Below are 23,651 nucleotides of genomic sequence, written 5' to 3' on the forward strand. Positions count from 1 at the left end.
ATTCCCTCCGGTATACAAGGATCAGCATTTTGCCATTGACATGCCCTGTAATATGAATACTGGAAATCACATGACAAGAATTACATCAAATATCGGTTCTAACATTTTGCTCTGGATCCACCCCATATGCTAAGAAATACGTGCATCAGGTCAGGGTCTTCAGCCAGGCGTGTGTTCTTTGTCCCTGCTGCTGGGTATAACTGCTTTAGCGGCTCTCTCAGTTAGACAGTTGGAGTCCCGACAGCTAATGACGGTGTCTTAATGGAAGCATGTCAGGGCCTGCAGTTTGCCTTAGGTAACATCTTTAGTTCCTATACTATTAGTGCCCTTGTACATAAGGCCAGATTAACCTCCACTGTGCCAGACCAGAAGCACAATTGCAAACATAGCACGTATACACATGCACTCACACACAAACACATACTGACACACACACACACACATCCTCTCACACTCAGGGGCATATTTACAAAGAACTGTCACAACGCTGCACTGCGCCAAAATTAGAAGGCCCACGTTGCATCAGTTCTGAAACGCAATGATGCGCCATATTCATAAAAATACAGTGCATCCCTGTGGTTCCCCCTGCACCGGTACTAAATTAGCTGTCTAGCGCCAATGCAATCACCCTTGCGCCATCGTGCAAGGATGGTTGCATTGCGGAGGAGATTGATTTTGTGCAGGAAGGGACACCTCTTGCACAAAAACAATCTTCAATGGTGATTTGGTCTTTCTATGTGAGCAAAAAACGAGGCGAAATGAAAGCATTTCTCCTTGGTACGGAATGCAGAATATAGCACACATAGAAAGAGCAAAATAGGAGGAGAAATGAAATCATTTCTCTTTGTAGCATCACCCTTGGGGTGGTGTTAGATTTTGGGGCTGCCACAGATTTACGATTTCTTGTAAATCTGGAGCAGAGTCAAAATGAAATTGGAGTTTCTGTGGAATGCCCACAGCAACACCCATTGCACGGCCTTTCCCCGAAAAGGGCGGTATTTGCAAGGTGGCATTAAACCACTTTTTGTTGCTTAACGCCATCATGTAAATATGCCACATTGCACAGCGCCACCAGAGCATCACAAAAAGGGGCGTTCTGGTGGCGCTAGGAGCTTGTACATATTCCCCTCAATTTCACACACACTCATTCCCACAATATCTCTTGCACTCTTTCGTACATTTACTCTGTTACCCTCACACACACACACACACACACACTGAGACTCACACTCCCATTAGTCAGTCCACTTCTATTGTGTTAGAAAAGCTTGCCCTGCTGCTTCTACCATTCTTATCTTGCCTTTTAGTGAAGCTTAATAAACACATATTCTCTATATGCTAGTCAAAAAGAATAATATATTGCCTTGTCAATGTTTGTTTCAAGTATGATGTGAATGAAAAGTGCACTTCCTTAAAATAGCTGCACAGGGCTTATATTAGGTTTCACATGTGGATCAATCAGTTACAGTATTAGAAATGAACAAACCCACTTTCTAACATATAATTTACAGCATCCAACTGATCTTATAAAATGCTTGAATTCTTTGGCAGCTATGGATTTTACTCAGCCACACTTTGGGGATTTTAAGAATTTTCAGGCCCAATTTACAATGTAAAAAAACCTACGTGTCCCGAAATGAAGTATTGTGGTGAATAGAAAGCCAGGACTGTCTGAAGGTGTCACACGATCCTCAATTCAGCACTATACCCCAAGGCTTCAGATTTAATCTTCCCCCTCCTGCCATCCTGCATTCTCAGCCCACTCTCCCCTTTTGCACCAGCCCGTTGTTGCAGATTAAATTGAGTAGGAAACTACTACTACGGAAAGAGCAGGTATTCTGTGGGTGCCTTTGTAAAAATGTGTATAATCATGACATTTGTGTAATTTTGACATGTGCAGAATAAGAGGTGTGCTCATGTAAGTGCTGGATTATGTTGAATAGTGTGTGTGGAAAATGTACCGATGTGAGTGTCGAGTAAGCAGCATGAATGCAATGTGAGAGGAATTCCCATGTGCGTGTCGAGTATGAGGAGTCGATGCAGAGTGAAAGGAGTGAGTGCAGGGTGGTGGTGTGCTGTTCGAAGTGCAGGGTGAGCGGGAGAGTGAAGAGTGATCTGTGGGGGTGACTGGTGAGTGGAGTTAGTGCAGGGTAATGGTGTGTTCCCATGGGTTCCGACGGACCATTATCCCTGTGTGAAGGCAGGGTGAATACAGCACCTATACGAATGCAGGCTGAGAGGTTTGTCCGTGTGAATGCTGAATGAGAGGAGGAGCGCAGGGTGAAAGGGGTGACTGCAGGGACAGTGACGTGGTTGTTTGCATGATGTGAGTGTTGTGCCCATGTGAGAGAAGTGTGAGCTGTGTGAGTGACAGGAGTGCCTATGTGAGTGCATGGTGAGTGCTGTGATAGTGTGACAGTAGGGTGAGAGGAGTAACTACAGGGTGAGTGATGTGACCTTATGGCTTTGGGTGCAGATTCAACTACAGAGTGGGATAAATGAATGCATGGTTAGTGATGTGGTTGTTTGAGTGAGATTGCAGAGTGAGCAGTGAGAGTGACATGTGAGTGACATGTGAGTGAAGAGTCACATGTGACTGCAGGATGAGTACAGGGTGAACAGCACAAGAGCATGGTGAGCAGAGTGAGTGCAGTGTGATCACTGTGAGTGCAGGGCGAATGTTGTGCTCATGTGGCTGCAGGGTAAGTGGAAAGAGAAGGGAATGCCTGCAGTGTGGTTGCTGTGAATGAGGGGTGAGCGCTGGGCTTGTGTGAGCGCAGGGTTAAAGGAGGATGAATGGTGTGAGTGCAGGGTACCAGCATGAGTGCAGTGTGATCGCTGTGAATGTAGAGTGAATGGTGAACATGGCGGGTGAGTGGAGTGCATAAGCGTGTAGGTTGAACGGTATGCTTATGTGAATGCAGGGTAGGAAGAGGTTGAATAGCGTGAGTACATTGTGCGCATTGTGACTGCAGTGTGATCGATGTGAGTGCAGGTTGAGCGTGAAAGTGAAGGGTGAGCGGTGAGAATGCGGAGTGAGTTGTCTGAATGCAGGATGCATTCTCAGACACTTGGAGTACCTCAGCATGTTATTGACGGCTGGCGCAGGGTTTCATATATAAGTTGAACTATTGCTTTTATGGCATCAATAGGGAGGGAGGGTGACGGAAATAAATGATGTGCTAATCCTGCAACAAACATTCAGTCTTGTGATTAGGGTTGCCAGCTCAGTATTTTGATGTCCCACATGGTAAAAAAATACATACAATCACCTGAAGCAGGCATTTTTTAGCACTTCTCTGTGAATACTTCAAACACCAAATAGAAATAGAAAGCACTTTTAAATGTGCTATACAGCTGCATTAATGACCCATGACTAATAATTAAAGGAAACAAAAACAGAAAAGTCATGTTATAAATAAATGCACACTATTTTATTTACTGCCCTATTTAGTGTCAAGGAGAGGCCTTTGCATTGTCTTTAAACAACAAATGGCCAGTATTTCATTTTTGGAAAGGTGGCAACACTACTGGTAATATGCCATTTCATGAAGTGCATTCTCCCACTGTGGCAGTAAAAGTAAAATGCAAATGTAAGGAAAAGTCAGAGTAGGGACCCAGGGGGTTCTGGGATAAGTGAAAAAACACAAGCAAAGCCTCCCTGAACAGTTCGCAAAAGCATGTAAATGGTTTTTTAAAAATCCTGTGAAAAACTGGGCATGGTGGAGATAAGCCTCCAGGCACTGTCCAATCGATGTCACAGCAGCTCAAGCGGCAGCAGCTTGGGCTAAGGCAAACGACAGGGAGGGCTAAAGCCCTTTTACCCTATGGGCTTTGTGTACCTGACTGCTAGAGTGGTTTTTGGGCATGGACCATGTACCTTTGTAATAGCTTGATTTCAGTGGCTAAATCACTCTTGCTACTGGCGGATGATGCGGCTTATCACTTTAAGCTGCACCCACGCCTATATGTATTGCTGCTGCGGCACAACTCCAATTCCCTGTGTCACCTTCTGAGCTTTTATGGCACCCATCAAGTCTCTCAGCACCCGTGGAGAGAAGACTCCCTAATTAACAGGCAACCCAACCTGCACTGGTGGCATTCTACAACACCAAATGATAAGCAAACATCTCAGTCCCAATGTCAGCTCTACGATTAGTATGCCTGTAGCAAGGCTGTTAGTCTCTGGTGCCGCTTCTTCTCTGTTCGCTGCAGACCCCGCCATCGGCAATGCATCCCTTCCATCACTTCCATCGCCCCCGCCTGCTTTATTGTCTTTGGCTGAGGGTTTGCGGCCTGAGGCCCTCAATGAGCTTGCTCTCGAACTGGGTATATCCTGTCCTGCTGTTCCCGTTTTCCCACTAGCATTCATTGTGTCTACCAGCCCAGTTGTCATTCAATAATTGATGCGCTGCAACAATGTATTCTCAATGGAGGAGCCTGCCATGAAGACGCTGCCTGCATGTACCTTGGTTGTTTCCTTGTCAGCTGATATTTTGTTGCCTTCTGACCTTTCTGCTCCAGATATCTCTGATGATCCTTCTGTTGTCGGTACTCTTGCCATGCTCAAGCTTAGGCTTCTGCTAAGTAGAGTGGTTTTGACGCCACAGCTGTCAGGGAGGGGCACAGGAACCACACCAGCATGCAGCATTGGCAGCATTGGCAATATTGGAGGGGGGCCTAACTGATGTAATAGCTGTGCATCCCTAAGTGAGTTCAACTAATGATAATTTGCTATGTACTGACAAGGGGAAGCTGGGTCCTCCAAATATTAACAACAATAGCTACAGTACTAAATGCTTTCTTATTGAGCCAGGCGGTCCTATGCATAATTCAGCCACTTCATTCTGCTACGATCAAGGAGTCTTCTGATCTGAGGGACTCTAGAGGAAAGAAGGGGGTCAGGGTTAAAAAGAATAAAAACATGCGGCAGCTCCCCTCCCAAACTCACCTGTTCACCCTCTGCAGCAATGGGTTAAGGAAAAGCTGGTCTCTAAATCTTCTGCATTTTCTACACCTCCTGACGGCCATCATCTGAGTATGCTTCGTCCTCTGGAGGAACCCAGCGCTTCTCCATATATGTGGTGTCCGGATAAGCCTGGGTGTTTGTATAGAGGGGTTCAGCCAAGCCATCAGTTTCAGATGGGGGACTTTCATTATTTGCTCTCTCTGCCACTCCAGAACCAACACTGGCCACAATCATTCACCTTATGCAAGTATGGCATGCTGAGGCACAGGAACACTATGCCCAGATGAGGAGCGACAGAGTGCAGCTTCATCAGTCTGTCGCTTAAATGACTGGTAAAGTCTCTGCAACACAGGTGCTGGATCTCCAGCAGCGAGTGGCTGACACAGAAGAAGTGGGGTCAGCCTCTGCTTAGTCGATCTGAGCCCACAAGGGCTGCCTCACACAGTCACTAGTCAAGATTGAAGATTTAGAGAATCATCAGAAATTGCATAACTTAAGGGTGTTTGAGATCTCAGAGGACAGAGAAGGGGATGACCATCCTCAATTCATAACCCAACTACTTGGCAAGGCATTCACTGAGCTATCTGACTGGGATATGGATTGTCAGATATAAAGGGCTCATCTCTTTCCAATACGGCGGCCCAACATCGAGACAGATAAAGCATGCCCGACCTCTGCTGATTTATATCAGGCAATCTTTTCAAAGGCCTGGCCGGCTGCTCCTGTTACGGTGGATTCAATAACTTTCTATGTTTACTCAGACTTTTGCAAGTCCACAATTGAGAGGTGCTTGTAGCTGAACCAGCTGATTGATTCTTTAAAGGAGGCCGACGCTCAGGTGTTTTTTCAAGAGCCCTCTCGAGTGAAGATTTCACAGGATGACCATGTCCAATTTTGTCACACAAAAATTATAGCCACAAAAATACTTAAGCACTATCAAGATAAAGGGGGCAAGAACTAACTGTACAGCTGATTTTGCTGTCTTATATATTTGGTTATCTGCTAATGGACTCTCTATGGTTTTTGCTATCACTCAGTTCTTCTTGTAGCAATGTTGCTTTATTTAACTCCCAACTCTAACTCTTTATGGTTGGATCCACCATGGTAGGGCACAAGGGGCTGGGGGGCCTGGTAGGTGGCTAGGGGCCACCATGAGGCTGTCGGAGGGTTCTGACTGAATGAGGGAGGGATGATTTTTTCCCCTGGGTGTGGGCAAGTTTGCTGTCAGCTTGTGTGTGTTTCTCAGGTTTTTGTTTTTTGAGATTTTGGAACTGCTGGGTCACGTGGTCCGTGAAGTGGTGTTGGGTGTGGGAGAAAATTGTTGATACAATCATGAGTATACATTTATTTAGTACACATGCATCAGCCCCAAGTATTTGGTCCTGTTGGCTTAATATGCCGTCATATCACGCTTCAGGTTTATGGCTGGAATGTTGCTGGTCTTAATCATCCTTTTAAGCGAAGGCTGATTCAGGAGGAGATTTTGCTATATAAGCCTCATATTGTATGTCTTAGAGATACCCATCTGGCTCACAAGGATCGGTCATCACTTAAGCAGCTGCGGTTTGACCTTGTTACTTGTACTAGTCATTCAATTTCCATAGGGGGGTTGGTGATTTTCTGTTCTAAGGGACTGGAATATTCAGTGCAGAGAACAACATCTGATACTAAGGTTTGGTGGGCTATTTCTCATTTGGGCATCTTGGTGAGGCATTTTACAGTAGTTACAATCAAGGTGCCTAAACTTAATGATCCTGTGCTGCTTTACTGGATGAGCTTGGAGCTGTCAAACTGGTTAGAGGATCTAGTGACTTTAACTACATCATGAGTTATGCCATTGACACTACTAACTCAGTGGCTCTACCTGAATGGTTAAGACTAGGACTGCCATCCAAGTAGAATGAGTTTATGGTTTGGCTGATCTCTGGGGTACTCTCTATCCGAGGGTTCCAGGGTATACTTTTTTCTCAGCGCCACATAGACACTACTCACCGATTGACCTTGTCTTTATTAGTTGGCGGCTGATAGAATACACTACTATGGTGGTGTGCCCTTAAATCACATCAGATCATTACCCGTTTTTTTTCGACTTGTGTCTTCCAAATGTCAGCAAGGGGAGGCGGGCAATTTAATTTCCTAGATTTTTGCTCGCTAATCACGCTTATATCTGTCGGATGCAGTGCTCCTTAAATGAATTTCTCCTTAATATTGCCAATTCTGCCCCCCTCATATTATCTGGTTTGCAAGGAAGGCTTTTGTCTGACTATATTTCAGCACTCAGTGTTTCTAACATGGGAAAGGCAGGGCATCAGAACGGCTGGCCAGCTTTTTGACTCAGATGGGGTATGCTCTGTCACGACATGACAAACATTGTATTATCTTCCCCAGTGGTCTTTTTTTTTAAATATTTACAAGTGTGCAATTTTTTAATTTGCAATTGAGTCAATATGGTTTTGTACAGGGACTGAGAAATCCTGTCTTACCTCTACATTAGACCGCCAACCTTCAATTAGGGTCTTGTATCCTATCATGATGGCCAATTGGGCTAATGATTGATCTGTCTTAGGTGCTAAGTGGGGTGTTGGCTCCGTCAGGTTATTTTAGCTGATAAAATTTCAGCTGCGTTTGATGCTATTAATTGCTTTATGTGCTCAGTTAGTCCTAAATTGCAACAGTTGTGTACATTCTGTATGTTACACTATGCCTCCGAAAGGATTTGCAAATGGACTAATAACCACTTGGATTATAAAACGTAGTGCCCTATGTGCGGCCAGTATGCAGCTAACATTTCTCATATGTTTGTTAAATGCTCTGCACTTCAAACGTCTTGGTCTGGTGTTGCGCAGTTGCTATCTTCCCATCTGCAGTGTCCTATCAAGTGGTCTGCTAAGGACATAATGCTGAGTCACAAGCATGATATTAACCCGAGATTATTACTGTGGTTTCTATTGCCATTATCTCAGCCCAATTATTTATTGCCAGAGTCTTGGTCCAGTTTACTCATCCCACAGTTTTTGAATGGTGGCTTCTTTTTTCATAGATTTATGAGCCTGAGGAAGCCATTGATAATGCCAGGGGCCGCAAGGCCCGTGGGCGGCTCAGTTGGGTTTGGGTCAACCTATTTTCGTGAGCATTCATTACATACATTTTTGTACTAAGGGGCATATTTGAATACTCTGTTTGTGCTGAATGTGCATCAAAACATTTGATGCACATTCGGCGCAAACGCTGCCCTATATTTAAACTTTGACGCCCGAACCCGCAGACGTTAAATTTCCACCATGTGCGTCATTTTTTGGGAGCGGGAAACTACCTTGCGTTAATGGCATGCAAGGTAGGCGTTCCCTTCCAAAAATGACTTTAAGGCCTGTGCGCCTTATTTAAACCCCAGTGAAATTTTGATGCACAAGAGGGGGTGGGCCTTAAAAAAACGGCGCACAGCCTGATGGGCGCCGTTTTTTAACGCCTGGGTCAGGGCAGGCGTTAAGGGACCTGTGGGCTCTGAAGGAGACCAGAGGTCCCCACCCCAGCCCCCAGGGACCCACCCTGCCACCCTCGCCCACCCCAGGAGGACACCAAAGGATGGGGGGACCCATCAACAGGGTAGTTGAGGTAAGTTGGGGTAAGTATTTTTTCCATTTTTTTAAGTGGCATAGGGGGCCCTGATTTGGGCCCCCCCTACATGCCACTATGCCCAATGACCATGCCCAGGGGACATAAGTCTTTGCTAATACAGGAGTCATGTCAATGGGGGTTGTGTGTCAAAAAATATGGCGCAAATCCGTTTTGAAGCCTGATTTTTGCCTCAGACCTGACTTGCACCATTATTTGATGCACAAACCCCATTTTCCCATTTGCCGGCGCTGCCTGGTGTGAGTCATTTTTTTTTACTCACACCAGTCTGCAGCGCCGGCTAACGTCATTCCATAAATAAGGCGCCCGCATGGCGCTTTGGAATGGCGTTAGCCGGCGGTGACATTTTTGACGCACAACTGCGTTGGCGCAGTTGTGCGTCAAAAAGTATAAATATGGCCCTAAGTCTTTTTATCTTGTTCTTTTGTTTTTTCTTTCTCGCTTTTATTGTTATACAATTGATGTTGTGTACTGTCATTTTACTCTGTGATTGGTTTTCTGATCACCACAACTGTAATAAAAATGTATAAAAAAAGGAATGATTTCACATTGATCAGCAAGAAACAGAATGTGACAGAAAACATATCAGCCAATTAATCTAACCATCTATAGGAAAAATGTATGGCTGTTTTGGGTCACTCTATAGTTGAAAGCAGTATGAGATAAGCTTCTGTATGATCTCACTCGCTCTGGATCCCTGGTGATCTCACTCGGCAGTCTCTAATTATTTGAAATAAACTAACCATTGTCTTTTAAAAGTGTGGTCCAATCATGGCACTCCTAGATCAATTCCGCTTCTAGCATTCCTGATTGATTTATTTCCATTAATTGCCACAATAATCTAAACCTTTCTGCTGCCGTGTAAAATCTTCTGCTAAAAGGACAATGGCAGCTGGATTTAAGAAGACAGCAGGACCTCTCTTGCTCAAGCCGTCACTCCTACACTCTCTAGTTTGATTGAGGAATGCTAACGCCAGCCTGTGGCTCGAACAGGCCTCTAAATCTCACCAGAAACCATGAGGCCAACGTAAACGTTTCAGCCACACAAGATGGTTTCACAACGGCCAGGGCTGCGTGCTCCTCGTCGGTGCAGTGCACATGGCATGCTTCTTACAAATAGTGATATCTTTGCCTGAAAAGCAATATATTATTTAATTCGACAAAGGCTTCTATTACAGTTGTGAGCACTCAAAAAAAAACATCCCAGCACAAAGATTTGTCTTTATGAATTAGCATAGTCAATAGCCTTTTCATAGTTAGAGAAACGACTCCCCAAGGCTGATATGTGAAGCCTAGGTCCTTCCAGAAAGTAAACTAATGCATTCATGTATTTATTTATGGGTCCAGTGGTCACTAAGACCTTGTTACATGGGCCTAATTTATAGATTATTTGCATGGCACAATTGCCTCTAGTGTGCCATCGCGGTACTCAGAACTGCTCACACTGCCCACAGCAATTACACGCTGACCAATATGTTTGGCTGGGAGAGTGTGTGGTTGTAATATGTTTTATGTAGTGAGATATTGGAGTGATGAAAACGGGCTGACACAAAGTCTGATCATTTTGGGCCACACTTCACGCTGCTCGTATACCTGCCGATATTTTGAAGTTATGTTAGATGTAATAGAGTGCTTTTTAATGAAATTACCACAGCTTAATTTTTGTTTTCAAATTCTTTAGCATGAAATGCTCTAGGAATTGTCCCACTAATAAACCCTAAATTAAGAAGAAGTAGCGCTTTCAGCTACTATGCGTCAAAGGGGTGTCCAATGGTTGGTACATGGAAGCTTCCATGCAACCATCCATGTTTGATGACTCAAAGCCCTAATAACATCTGTGACAGGCCTTTGTGCCAAATATATCTGTTTCTTAAAATGTGTCTTTCCACGTACATGTAAAGTGGAAACAGTTTTTAAGTTAGTTTAAGCATAGTATTTTATACTGGAAGACTGCACTTCCAGTAGAAAACGTTTGCTAGACTCGTGCACACAGCTTTGCCGACAGGCGTGGGCAGAACTGGGGAAGAGAGCAGCAGCACCATATCTTACTAGGCGCCATCCCACTCACTCCCTTTCACGCACAGCAGCGCAGTAAGGGGCATATTTATACTCCGTTTTCGCTGAATTTGCGTCGTTTTTTTCGACGCAAATTCGGCACAAAACTAACTCCATATTTATACTTTGGTGTTAGACGCGTCTAGCGCCAAAGTTCATGGAGTTAGCGTCATTTTTTTGCATGAACACCTTCCTTGCGTTAATGATATGCAAGGTAGGCGTTCCCGTCTTAAAAAATGACTCCCAGGCATGTGCGTGGTATTTATACTCCCGGGCAAAAATGACGCCCGGGAGTGGGCGGGGCAAAAAACCCTGCATTTGCGCCTCTTTTTAACACCTGGGTCAGGGCAGGCGTTAAGGGACCTGTGGGCTCAGAATGAGCCCAGAGGTGTCCTCCCCTGCCCCCAGGGACACCCCCTGCCACCATTGCTCACCCCAGGAGGACACCCAAGGATGGAGGGACCCATCCCAGGGAAGAAAAGGTAAGTTGTGGTAAGTATTTTTTTTAATTTTTTTTGTGGCATACGGGGGCCTGATTTGTGCCCCCCTACATGCCACTATGCCCAATGACCATGCCCAGGGGACAGAAGTCCCCTGGGCATGGCTATTGGGCAAGGGGGCATGACTCCTGTCTTTGCTAAGACAGGAGTCATGTTAATGGCGTCTGGGCACCAAAAAAAAATGGCGCAATTCGGGTTAAGACGATTTTTTTGCCTCAGCCTGACTTGCCCCATTTTTGGACGCCCAAACGCCATTTATCCCGGCGCTGCCTGGTGTACGTGGGTTTTTTTCACGCACACCAGGCAGCACCGGTCAGCTAACGCCGGCTAACGCCATTCAATAAATACGGCGCCCGCATGGCGCTTCAGAATGGCGTTAGCCGGCGCTAATTTTTTTGCCGCAAAACTGCGTTAGCGCAGTTTTGCGTCAAAAAGTATAAATATGGCCCTAAATGGTGTGTGCATGGTGTGAAAAAAAGTACATTTCCCCCAGCCTAGTAAGAATGCCATGGGTCCTGGTACAAATGAGGAAAATGGGCCTTTTGATTCCTGTTGAAGTAGTAAAATACAACCATTATCAGGGTTCAATGGGCCCGTCAGTGCTCTGGGACCCGGTGTTACTTCACCAGCTTCACTAATGATAGCTATGCCCTTGCCAGCGTCCATATCAGTGTTTGCCATTCTCTCCTAATGTCACACCCCTTTACTACAATACGTCGCATTTCCCTCAAGGCGTTATTGCAACAAGGAAAAACAAGATGTTAACGCATGCTGACAACCTTCAGAGTGCAATGTGCTGTAAAAAATATAAATGAATAAATGCAGATATACTGCATTCAATGCTATAAAGCCTAAATATGTAAATTTTTCTAGTCGTTTACTCTCTTGCTGTATGTAATCGTGCAGATGTGGTATTTCAGGTTTCACTGCTCTTTTTGGATTTATGTAGCAGGTGGCGAGCAGCAGTCCCTCCCTTCAGCCATTATAAGTAAAAAGCCAAGCGATAGAAGGCCATTAAGAAACGACACAACAACATATCACTGACGTTCTACACGGAGAGTCTGCTTTGTAATGGAAAGGTTCTCTGTTCTGTGATAAGTGCCTGTAACATACATTTACTCTTAGAAAATAACCGCCGGCGAACTGTCGCAATGTTATAATTGGGTCTGATGAGCGCCGCTGTTTGTGATGTGAAATGTTGCTTGGCAAATTGTAGTTGCTCTGTAATTAGAGAACTGTCTACACCACTGCATCCTGGGCGCGCGGGGAGTGATACAGCGAAGTGAAATGGCTGACGAGATAGAGTAGTTCGTGCAGGGCTGGAGTAGGAGATAACAAGCCAGAGAAATCTTTTAATACTAGCCCAATGCTGTATTGCGTGGACTAGCCCTTCCCAGATGAGTTTGAAGGAGCTCCTTTTTGTGTTTAAAACAATAATTCACAAACTCACTAGGTCTGGCTTAGCAAGTGGGTGTGATATGTATTTTTTTATTACACGCTTATGTTAAAAAAAAAAGCAAACAAGGAAAAATTCAAAGAGCTAAGCATGCCACTACATGCTTGCAATAAAACATTAAAATAAAAAAAAAATACTGTTGTGGTCATTATACTAGTGTGTTTCTATAAATAACGTGCTTCCCAGTGGTGAAAGAGGCAAACATCATAACTTAGCAACACCTCAAATTGTAGGATGTTACAATGTTAGACTGTTGCTTAAAAACTTTAAAAGGAACAGGAACATAAACCACGTCTTACTGGACACCCAAAATGCAGGTAACAAAACATAGCCAATATATAAAATTAATAGGAAAAAAAACAAATAAAAAAACAAGTTTTTACCAGATTTGTCACGGTAGAGAAATAAACATGTTTTTATTTAGAGGTGAAAAATGCGCCCAGATTTTGTGCACTTATTCAACGTGAGGGTAGGCAGCCAGTAAAATGAGTTGACTCATTTCCCCATGCTGTATGCTGTGCAGAAGTAGAGTGTGCATGGTACTTTAACTGACCAACGGATGAAGCCATGGACGTCAATTCACAAAAATGCCAGGAGTAACAAAAGTGACATCACACACACTTTTTCCTCCACTTTCACTCACACAGACATACTTACACATATACACACAACATACATTTAAAAGCATTTCTTACTTACCTCAGCGGCCATGGAAGGGCATATTTCAGCTAATTGTACTCCATTTTACCACACTAATAGTGAACATTATTGATTATTATTATTCACTAATAGTGTGATTAAAAAATTGATGGAAAACAAAGAGTGGAGCCCCAACTGAAGGATGATCTTCCACTGAGTTTCTGGTACTGAATTTGCCACCTCTGGGGCCAGGGGTCTCAAAGGCAGTGCTAGGGGTAGCAAAGGGCAAGGCAGAAGTTGCAGCTGCGGCCCCTGGCGGCCCCTAAATGATGCCCATGGATGAAGCTGTTCTATGTACACATATAGGGGGTCATTACGACTTCGGCGGCCTTATTCAAAGACCGCCAAGGAACTGCTGTGCTAAAGACCGCCAGTGCAGGCGGTTTTCCACTCGGCGAATTATGACTGCTGGCAGCCCTCCTTCCTTTTTCGGACAGAGAGCCGCCAGCAGCCATACTGGTGGTCGGCAGGGAAGTGGAGGTTGCTCCACCTCCACTGCCCCGTCATCAGAACACCGCCCACAGAATCACGTTCCATGATTCGGAGTGGTGGTGTTCTGGTTATGGGGTGCTGACGGCGGAATCCATGGTGGTCAGCAGGGTCCTGATATCGCTGGCGGTCGTGTGGCGGCCGCCGGGCTGGAGACCGAAGTCTCCAGCCCAGCGGTCATCTCTGCCCTGGCGGTCGGAATGGAGAAGTGGCAGATGACCATGGCGGTAACCGCCATGGTCACATTTCCATTTTTTTCCCCGCCGGCCTGTTGGCGGTATTACCGCCACTTCTCCCCCATCCCGCCAGGGTCATAATGAGGCCTATAATGTCTGAGTTTTTGAAAAAACACACTAGTGCAGCAAGCCAGGTAATGATGACTGAGGCCTTTCTTAAAAGTGTGGCCAAATACTTTAGTCCTTTAACAGCACAATTTTCCAAACAGGTTGACAAAAAAATAAAAGGTGGTTGTGTCTGTTCTGCAGAAAAAACTCATAACGTAGCCTAATATAAGGTTTGTCTCAGTTCGGGGGATTTTTTTCTCTTCATAAGCAAATAATTAATGAGCCTCGGAAAAGTATGTGCACTGGGCTGTTTTAGGTCTGTGAACTTCGCAACCTAGCCCGCAATGAAAGCAGCGTACTCTCACACCCTGCCACTACTTTGCCTGTTTCCCACATGGCTAGACCAGCCTTCGTAAAGGGGGAAATAACTCATAGATAGTGGCTTTGGTGTATTTGAAAGTTGAGGGTGGAGCCTACTCAGACAGACCGTTGTTATCACTTGGGCATGATGTTACCTGGAAATGTTGCTTAAAATTTGTTTTCACATATTATTGTGATCGAGTATACGTTTCTCGTCTTAATCATCTTCTAGTGCTCCTTACACTTTCTCTAGTTTCCCTCCCCTTCCTCAGACTGGCAGCATTTTATCACTTGTATTTCTTAATATTGACTTGAATCCTCAAAAAGTCGGCTGCCCCTAGTCCTGAGGGTAGGGCTCCCGCTTTACCAAACTTTGGATAAACCCCTTTCTCATATTACGTTGTTCTTTCTATTATAGAATTCCCTATAGAAACACTGAAGTTCCTTTCAAGGAGGGGTTTTCTTCAAGTTTAAAATTGTGTGAAATTCTGCCAAACGTACTTCTGTCTCAATATATCTACACTGTGTGATTACGTTAGGTTTGCCATTCTGCTGTAGTTTGTCAATCTGAAACGGTTAACTAGTCCTGCGCCTCCCATTCTGTTACAAATATGTTCACTGTATGTGTATTTGCAACTCATTGGTAATCACAATGCAAGTGATCCTCAATTCCACCTGCTATTGCAGTGTACAGCTGGCAAGTTTATGTCAGACACACATTGTTGTTGCAATAGGGTTTTCTGGTGCACACATTCGCAGATTGCTGCACATATCCTCTCAATGTGCACCTCACATACCTTTCGACCAGTGCTCGTGAGGCCTGTGAAAGCTCCTTTATCCTCTTCAGTGCAGCTTTATTCATTTTTGCAGACTATGAACAAACACTACACCATCCAACTCACTGTGTGATTCTTTTGTTTTCTTCTTCAGAACAGTGGTGAGGTCAATAGTAGTTATGGAATAATTGATGTATATCTCAGGTGAGCTAGCAGGTAGGCCATCTTGGTCCGCAAAGAGGAAATGTCTTCAAGTCACTTTGACTGCAGAACGTGTACCAATCAGATGGAAGAGAAAGACTTTAAGGAAAAGGAGCTTAATGAGAAGTAGATGACGTGCTTATTCAGAATAAACCTAAAATTGTTTGAAGGCTAATCCATATCTGAAAAAAACATTCTTTTCCACAGTACTCTACCCACAGTCTTTCTGTAGAAAGTGCTTGGTGATATCTCCCTGAAACTCCTTCCTGGACCATTGCTAATGCCAAAATGTAGAAAAACCAAAAGAAAGTAAGGCTGAAAGGAAAGACTGAACATTAAGGGAAGCTTTTGGAAACATTTTATTCACAAATGCACAACCATTCCAACTAACAATTGACTCGTCACGTCACTATTTGCGGTCATCATGAGGAGATTGCGTTAATGTGAGCGAGCCAGGAATTCATGTTTAACCTTACTACAATGCCATCTAAACTGCATGTCATAATGTTGCTGCCTTTCATACAGTTCAATCCTAGCAAGCTTCACCCACAAATTACGTCAATTTAGGAAAGCCAATCATTTTTCCTAAAAATGTTTTACAAATGGTCAGCAAAAAGTCTTTTGTTGTCTTGTGTGATGGAAATTTATTGAATCAATTGGTGGGTGAGTGACTGGACGCAGTGAATAGGTGAAGACGTTCATAACACAGAACTTGCAGTCTATTTTAAACAACATTCAGGGAATTTTGCAACCCCTGCTTATTGTTAGAGAGAGAATGGCAGGTGTAGTGTGTGCATTAGCTTTAGAAAGTGCATATGTTTTACTTAATCTTTGGATTCACCAGAATTGTTTGGTATGGCTTCATTCATAATGGATGGTGTTACACCAGGCAGCTCTTGGCGTGGTTTCCCTATCCTTTTTGCTTCTGACCTCCTGTTTTTGGACCCTGTGCTGTAATGAATTTTGGCTGGTTTGATACTCTGGGTACTTTAACACTGCTAACCAGTGCTAAAGTGCAAGCGCACTCTCTCTAAATTGTGCTGGTGATTGGTTATCCATGATTGCCATATTTGATTTACTAGTAAGTCCCTAGTAAAGTGCACTAGAGGTGCACAGAGCCTGTAAATCAAATGCTACTAGTGTACCTGCAGCACTGATTGTGCCACCCACATGAGTAGCCCTGTAAACACGTCTCAGACCTGCCACTGCAGTGTCTGTGTGTGCAGTCTTGCACTGCCAATTCAGCCTGGCAAGTGTACCCACTTGCCAGGCCTAAACCTTCCCTTTTACTGCATGTAAGTTATCCCAAAGGTAGGCCCTCGGTAGCCCATGGACAGGGTGCAGTGTATGAAAAAGGTGGGATATGCACTGATGTGTTTTACATGTCCTGATAGTGAAATACTGCAAAATACATTTTTCACTATTGCAAGGCCTATCTCTCCCATAGGTTAACATGGGGACGGCCTTTAATTATCTTTAAAGTGCAGTTTCCCATTGGGAGCAGATAGAGATGTGGAGATTGTGGTCTCTAATTTGAAAATACATCTTTTGGTAAAGTTGTTTTTTAGATGCCTCTTTTATAAAGTGGGCATTTTCTTTCTTAACCATTCTGTGCCTCTGCATGATTGTGTAATCCACCTCTGGGTCAGACTGATAGTTGGGCTGTTTGTGAATTCCCACTAGACAGTGACAAAGGGAGCTGGGGAGTGTCCTGCATATTCTGATGAGTCTCCTGGGCTAGAGTAGGGAGGGAGGAGCTGACACTGAAACCTGAAAGGGCTGTGCTTGTCCTCACACAATGCAGACCCCAACCCGCAGGGACCTAAAACCAGAGATTATCAGATCACTTCTGGACCAAGAAGAACCTCTGCCAAGGAGAAGAGCTTGATGCTTAAGGAGGACCTGCCATTCTGCCTGTTGCTTTGCTGTGCTGGACTGATGCTGCTGCTTCTGCCTAAGAGGGAAAGGAATGGATTCTGCTTTCTGCAATCCTGCTGGTGAAGAGTCTTCAAGGGCTTGGACTGAGCTTGCCTCCTGTTAAGAAGTCTCAGGGTCAGCAAAGACTACACTTACCAGCCTCTGGTTTGGTTTACTGCTGTGGATCCTAGCTCATCAGATGGTGCCTACCCAAGTCTCTGTTCACTGGAGTGAAAGCTGGTTGAAACACAACCCCACTGCGTCTTGACCCGCTGGATATCAACCCTGCCAGAGCATAAGCAGTCGATGCTCCGCCCCTTTGCCGCATCACCTCCCCTGCTCCTCAGTAATGAACCAATGCCACACTGGATCAAGCGACGCCTCTCCTCCCCGACTCTGTACATCGGCTTGTTTCTTTGCTACTAAAGGTACTGTACCTGGGGGTCCGTGTGACTCCATGACAGCACCATTGGCATCGGATTGATGGGAACAACTCCGTCATGACGCTGCAATAACTCTAAATTGAAGTATTTGTGTTTCTAAGTGGAATATTCAAGTTTAATCTATGAAAATTCATAACATTTCTTTTGGATGTTGGATTTTTGTCTTTTTGGTCTTGTTTGATTTAGATAAATATTGGCTATTTTTCTAAGTTGGTGTTGAGTCCTTCCGTAGCGTTTTCACTATCAGCCATCAGCCCTCCTTTTGTTCGAGCAGTATCCTGGCTGGGAGCTATCTGAATCCTCAAACCAAGATGCCAGAGCAAAGGAGAGAAACAAATAAGAATAGCTTTTTCTCACTTCTCAGGTACTTGAAACATTACAAATTGAAAGCAAGCTTTTTACTTTGTTCACTCGCTGTATAAAAGAGATATGCATGCAGTGTAAAAGTCAGATGTACCAGCCTGTAGTAGTATTTGTATTTTTATGATTAAAAATTTAAATACCACAAAAGCTTTTATCGAATTATTTAATAGCACTACTCATACCAGCGCAGGATGTCAGAGCACTTTACATCAGTGGTTCTTAACTTTTTGACTTCTGAGGATCCCCACTTAATCAGCACTGGAAGCCAAGAAATCGTACGACTTGAACTTCAAAACAATATTGTTACTGAGGTGGCAGGATTAGTGTTCTTCAGAGGTGGCAATCACATCAGAATCCCATTCACACCACTAGAAGCCCTTTTCTCCCCAAATCACTCTGAAGTCCTCTGTTTACTTGTTTCAGACCTCACTGATTTCTTCTCCTGCATCAGGAGCTTTCCCATGGACTGTCATTACCTCATTTTGATTAATTTTTGTTGACTTTTGCCCCAGTTTTCCCAAGTATAACAACCGCTTACTATTTTTGATGACAGAATGACACTAAGCCCACAAAGGGGGACATGGATTCACCACAGGGCGTAGTCCATGTGAATTAATAAACGTTCCTGCTGACCAATGCCCTGAGCAGCTGGTGCTGGTGTGTCTCTGGCTTAAAACAACACAAGGGAAAAACAGCTGTAGTCTGTAGGTGAGGCTTGGCTGATAGTAGGAGAGAGAACACGTGGTTCTCTGTCTTCCTGACTAAAAGAAATAGGGCCTTACAGCTCACCTCGGACTATACTTTCAGCACAGCAAAGCAAGACCGGTAACCATCCAGCTTACATAAAGCTGCATGATGATTTTTTCCAGCCCTCCCTCTCCTGCACTGTCATTCACTGACCTTGCATGATGTGAATGTACACCTGGGTGCTATTGGCAGTCAATGCCTCCGATGGTTGAATAGCCTGCAGAGTCCCTCATAGACCAATGGGAGTCCGCAGCCCAAAGGTTGATAACCATTGCTTTACTTCAAGCACACATTATAGATTGACAATAAATAATGCAAGTGTGTAATTAAATATACAGGGTCACTTACATAGGAGTATGAGGGTTATATGTGGTAGGATTCAAACATCGTTCTTCGTAGTTCACTGTCCTAGATTATATGGATTGTAATTTATGAAACACAAGTAACAAAAGAGTCTCTGTGTTTAAAGCAGTAACCCACTTACCTATCTAAATAAAATGAAAATCCTTCTTCTGCTTGGCACACGGTGTACTTTGAAGGAGACAGATTAAATCTCTATGCTACTTTGAGTCCAACCTGTTACTAGACAAAACACAGATCTCTCCAGTAAATGCATTAACCTCTATAGCTATCTTACTGTTATTGTTATTCCTTAAGATTTACAAACATGGCTGAAGCAGTTGCCTTAACCCCATGAGATATTTAAAAATGCAGCCTTTGCAACCAATTAAGCCACAGCAGATTTACTGGCATGCTTATCATTGTTGCTAATTTCTTTGTAGCAGAGTTTATTTTTATCAATAAATGTATACATTGACTCAGATTTCAGTATTACATTCATTGTACACCACTTAAAAGAGTGAGCAACCAGAATGTTGGCCTTTTATTCCTGAGTCACTACACCTGCCTTAGCCCTCCTGCACTTTGCCAACCATTGGAGCTCAAGCACACACTGCACAAGGATGGAAAGTGGAAGAAAGCACACTGCTGTCCAAGAGGTGACAGCTATATCCAGACCTTCATTCCAGCTTTTGGTAAGTACTACTACTCCAGCAAGAATTCACCCCCTTCCATTGAAAAAAAATACTGCTTTTTACCTTTGGGCAAAATGTTGCCCCTGTGATGCGGCATCAGCTTGGGATGTGGCCCGATTTCAATGAAACGTTCCCAACTCCAAAAGCTTGACGAATAGATACTGTTAAAAAAAACAGGCCCTAGCCTTGCTTTCAAATGCTAGCTTCTTCAGAGGTGAGTAAGCTAAGAAATTAACAGGGAGAGTCTGTTCACAATCTGAGCCATAAAACAGGCAAGTAATTCATGCAACAAAATATGTAATGTCACATCACAAATCAAAAAATGTTTTTGGATAAAATGTAGAAACTTTTCACCCTAGTATTTCAGACTATATCACTGCATTGATGGGCATTTTTTAAAGTGATAACTTGAATTTAGTACCAGCTTAAAAACATTCATACCCAACCCTGCCCTAACAATGCCATAAATGAACCCAAAGACAAGTCAATAGTCATCAGCACCCCATATGTGGTCTAAATTCTTATAATACATGGAACAACATTGTAGCCCACTAAATCAAACACAAGAGAAAGATTTGTCTAGAATCACACAAAGTGGTCAAGAGTAGAAAGCCAGGATTGATCCCAGGCTTGTTGTTTTCACATGCAGCCACTTACAGGACATATCTTTATTTCTCCTGTTTTACATCAAAGGTTAATGTTTGTGGCATATTTACAAGAAACTGGCCTATCTGTGGTGATGTGGCAGTTTTCTTGTGTCGCCCCTGCCCCACCTAACAACACCATGAGTGTGCCGTATTTACAATACGGTGCACCATGACACATTTTAGGCCAATAGCCTCAACATTTTTTATTCTATTGTGGCGCTTTGCTGCACTAGCTTCAACAATTTTGACACTAGTTTCAACAAAGTGCAAGGAGGCCATTGATTAAAATGAATGCGTCACTTTAACATTTGCTTTGAGCAAGCGTTATAAATGGCATCAAACATGGTGCAATGAAACTTGTAGATTTCACTGAACCATTTTTGCAGGCCTCCTAGTGCCGGAATGCCACCCCCTTGCAAACATTATGCCTGATGCAGGCATAATGTGGTGCAAGGGACCACAAAGTGGCTCAATTCATGCATTGTGCCACTTTGTAAATATGTTGCAATGAAAATTGCCTGCTTGGGCCGCATTGGTATAAAATATTACACTACTGTGGCGCAAGGAGGCGCTAAGACCTTGTAAATTTGTCCCCTTGTATTTATTTCTTGGGGCATATGGTTGGAGCTTTGGTGGCAGACAGAAATCACATGCACGTCAATTGTCATGTGCACCTGTGGTATATAGCCTAAATTCTCATTATACATGGAACAATAATTTAGTTGAAGAAATCACTCAAAATAATTTTCTGCCTATAACTCATAGCTAAATCCAGTTAGACTTCCAATTATTGCTGTCATTGGTGTTTATTCACATGAATATTAGGGGTAGGTGAAGTGACATCACATCACTTTTGCTCTGTGATGACATCACAGGAAGCGACTTCACAACATTGAGCCTGATGCATGATTTCAATGGAACCAAGCTACACCTGATTGTAGAGGCCTAATCAGACTGTAAGCAGTCTTCGGCTGCTTGTTTTCCGGTTCAGAGAGGCCCTCACTTGGCAGTTCGGCTGGACTGTTCCTATTGGAGCAGGGCAAAGATTGATTTGCATTTGGCTAGGTCTAATTTGAGGTGGCACGGAGGTCAAAATAATGATGGGTTAGAATGCGACCCCTGCGATTGCAATTAGTTAGACTTATTGCTGGCATCCTTCTGCCTCCTTTTGTGTGTCAGGGATCCAATCACCACAAAACCTCAAGAAGCCATTTTATACCAGTCATTCTAAAAAACAAAAACCCCATCAAATGCCAGAACCAACCCCAGATGTCAAGGCACCAATTCAACTGAAAAATAACTAAAAAGGTAACAAGGCACTATAACTTAAGAAGGTGAGGTCTGCTGTCTGAGTGGCTAGATCTAGCCTTCAATACCTCACGATATTGTGCCTAACTTCAAGTGTTTAATCCTGTGTTAGTGGTAACCCCCCTCTCTACCCTGAGAGGATGTAGGAGTGGTTTCCTGCCCTAAAAGCAATTGAAGCTGCCAAGCATTTTCACCACCTTGAAACTGATTTGGTTTATTATTCTCTCACACATAGCTTTTCCAGTAGCTGTAGAATTATTTCAAGCCTTCTGGAATGCATTGCTTGAAACTTTTTAATCTAGGCTTCTGTTCCTAGTGTCTGCAGATTTCCTCCAAGTCAATAACAAGGTGAACAAACAGCCCTACCTGAGTCCCTCATTATGACATTGGCAGTAAATCCCGCTTATGGCTACCCTGACGGGCCCCAACTTACCGCTGCAGTGGCAGATATCCGTTCACCATATTATGACTCACACACAACAATCCGACAAAATACAGCCACATACACATCCGCCAGACCAAAGGTCAGTGATAAAGTGGCGGTACCAAAACCAATACCGTTACGTGAACAAAACAATGCCCACCATGCTATGACCCACGAATCGCTACGGCGGACAATCAGCGATGGTAAACCATTGGCAGTACATACCGCCATGCTCAGAATGGACACCCACATACAAAACAAAACCACATTGGCCAATACCAAATACACACACCTGACACCCATACACACACCACACCCACACACCCACACCACTATAAAACACCCACCCACATTACACACAACCCTTTACAAAGAACAAGTGGCACCATGAGACTGAGAAGAAGAGCACAGAGACAACTAGACACACATACCACTTACACCCAGACACCCCTCACAAACTCAACATCACATACCCCACCATATTACCCAACACACTCTCAGCAACACAGATCACACAACACCCAGGGCACCACTGAGGAGGAGTTAAGGGTCATGGCGGAGGAAATTGTCAGGGTAGAGCCACTGCTGTTTGGAGCACAGGTATAGAAGATATTCATTGCCAGAAAGATGGAGCTATGGCAGAGAATCGTAGACAGGGCAATGCCGTGGGACATCACCTAAGAACAAGGGACGACATCAGGAAGAAGTGGAATGACCTATGGGGGAAGGTACACTCTATTGCAGCAAGACACCAGATCGCCATACAGAGGACAGGCGGTGGACCCCCACCTCCACACCCACAGCTCACAGCATTGGAGGAGAAGGTACTGGAAATACTGCATCCTGATGGACTCGCTGGAGTTGCCGGAGAACTGGACACTTGTATGTCAATATTTACTACCTACCAACCATCCAATATCTGCATGTCATCTCAAACCGACACCTCACCCCTATTACTCCACTCCATCCCACACACTGCACCCTCACTTCTGACTAACCCCAATGCCAAGCCCTGCACACCACACCAGTGCATGGACTCTGCTCCCAGCCTGCATGAACACCCATCACTAAAGCATGCACAGGATAGGGAAATTAACGTACCCACAATACATCACCATACACAAGAAAAAGCTGGCAAGGTAACACCAACCATAGAGGGGAAGTTAGGGAAGTACAAATGTCAGACACATAAAGCATAATACATCATTTACATCCCCACAGGTACTCCAACCAATGTCAGTGGAGAGGAGGTGCCACCACTATTCAGTCCCCCAACAGAAGACGGCCCAAGTGATGACAATATCTCTGGACTTCAGGATCTGGAGGACCTACCTGCCCATCAGGGA

This window comes from Pleurodeles waltl, chromosome 11, assembly GCF_031143425.1.
Source record: "Pleurodeles waltl isolate 20211129_DDA chromosome 11, aPleWal1.hap1.20221129, whole genome shotgun sequence".
NCBI lineage: Eukaryota > Metazoa > Chordata > Amphibia > Caudata > Salamandridae > Pleurodeles > Pleurodeles waltl.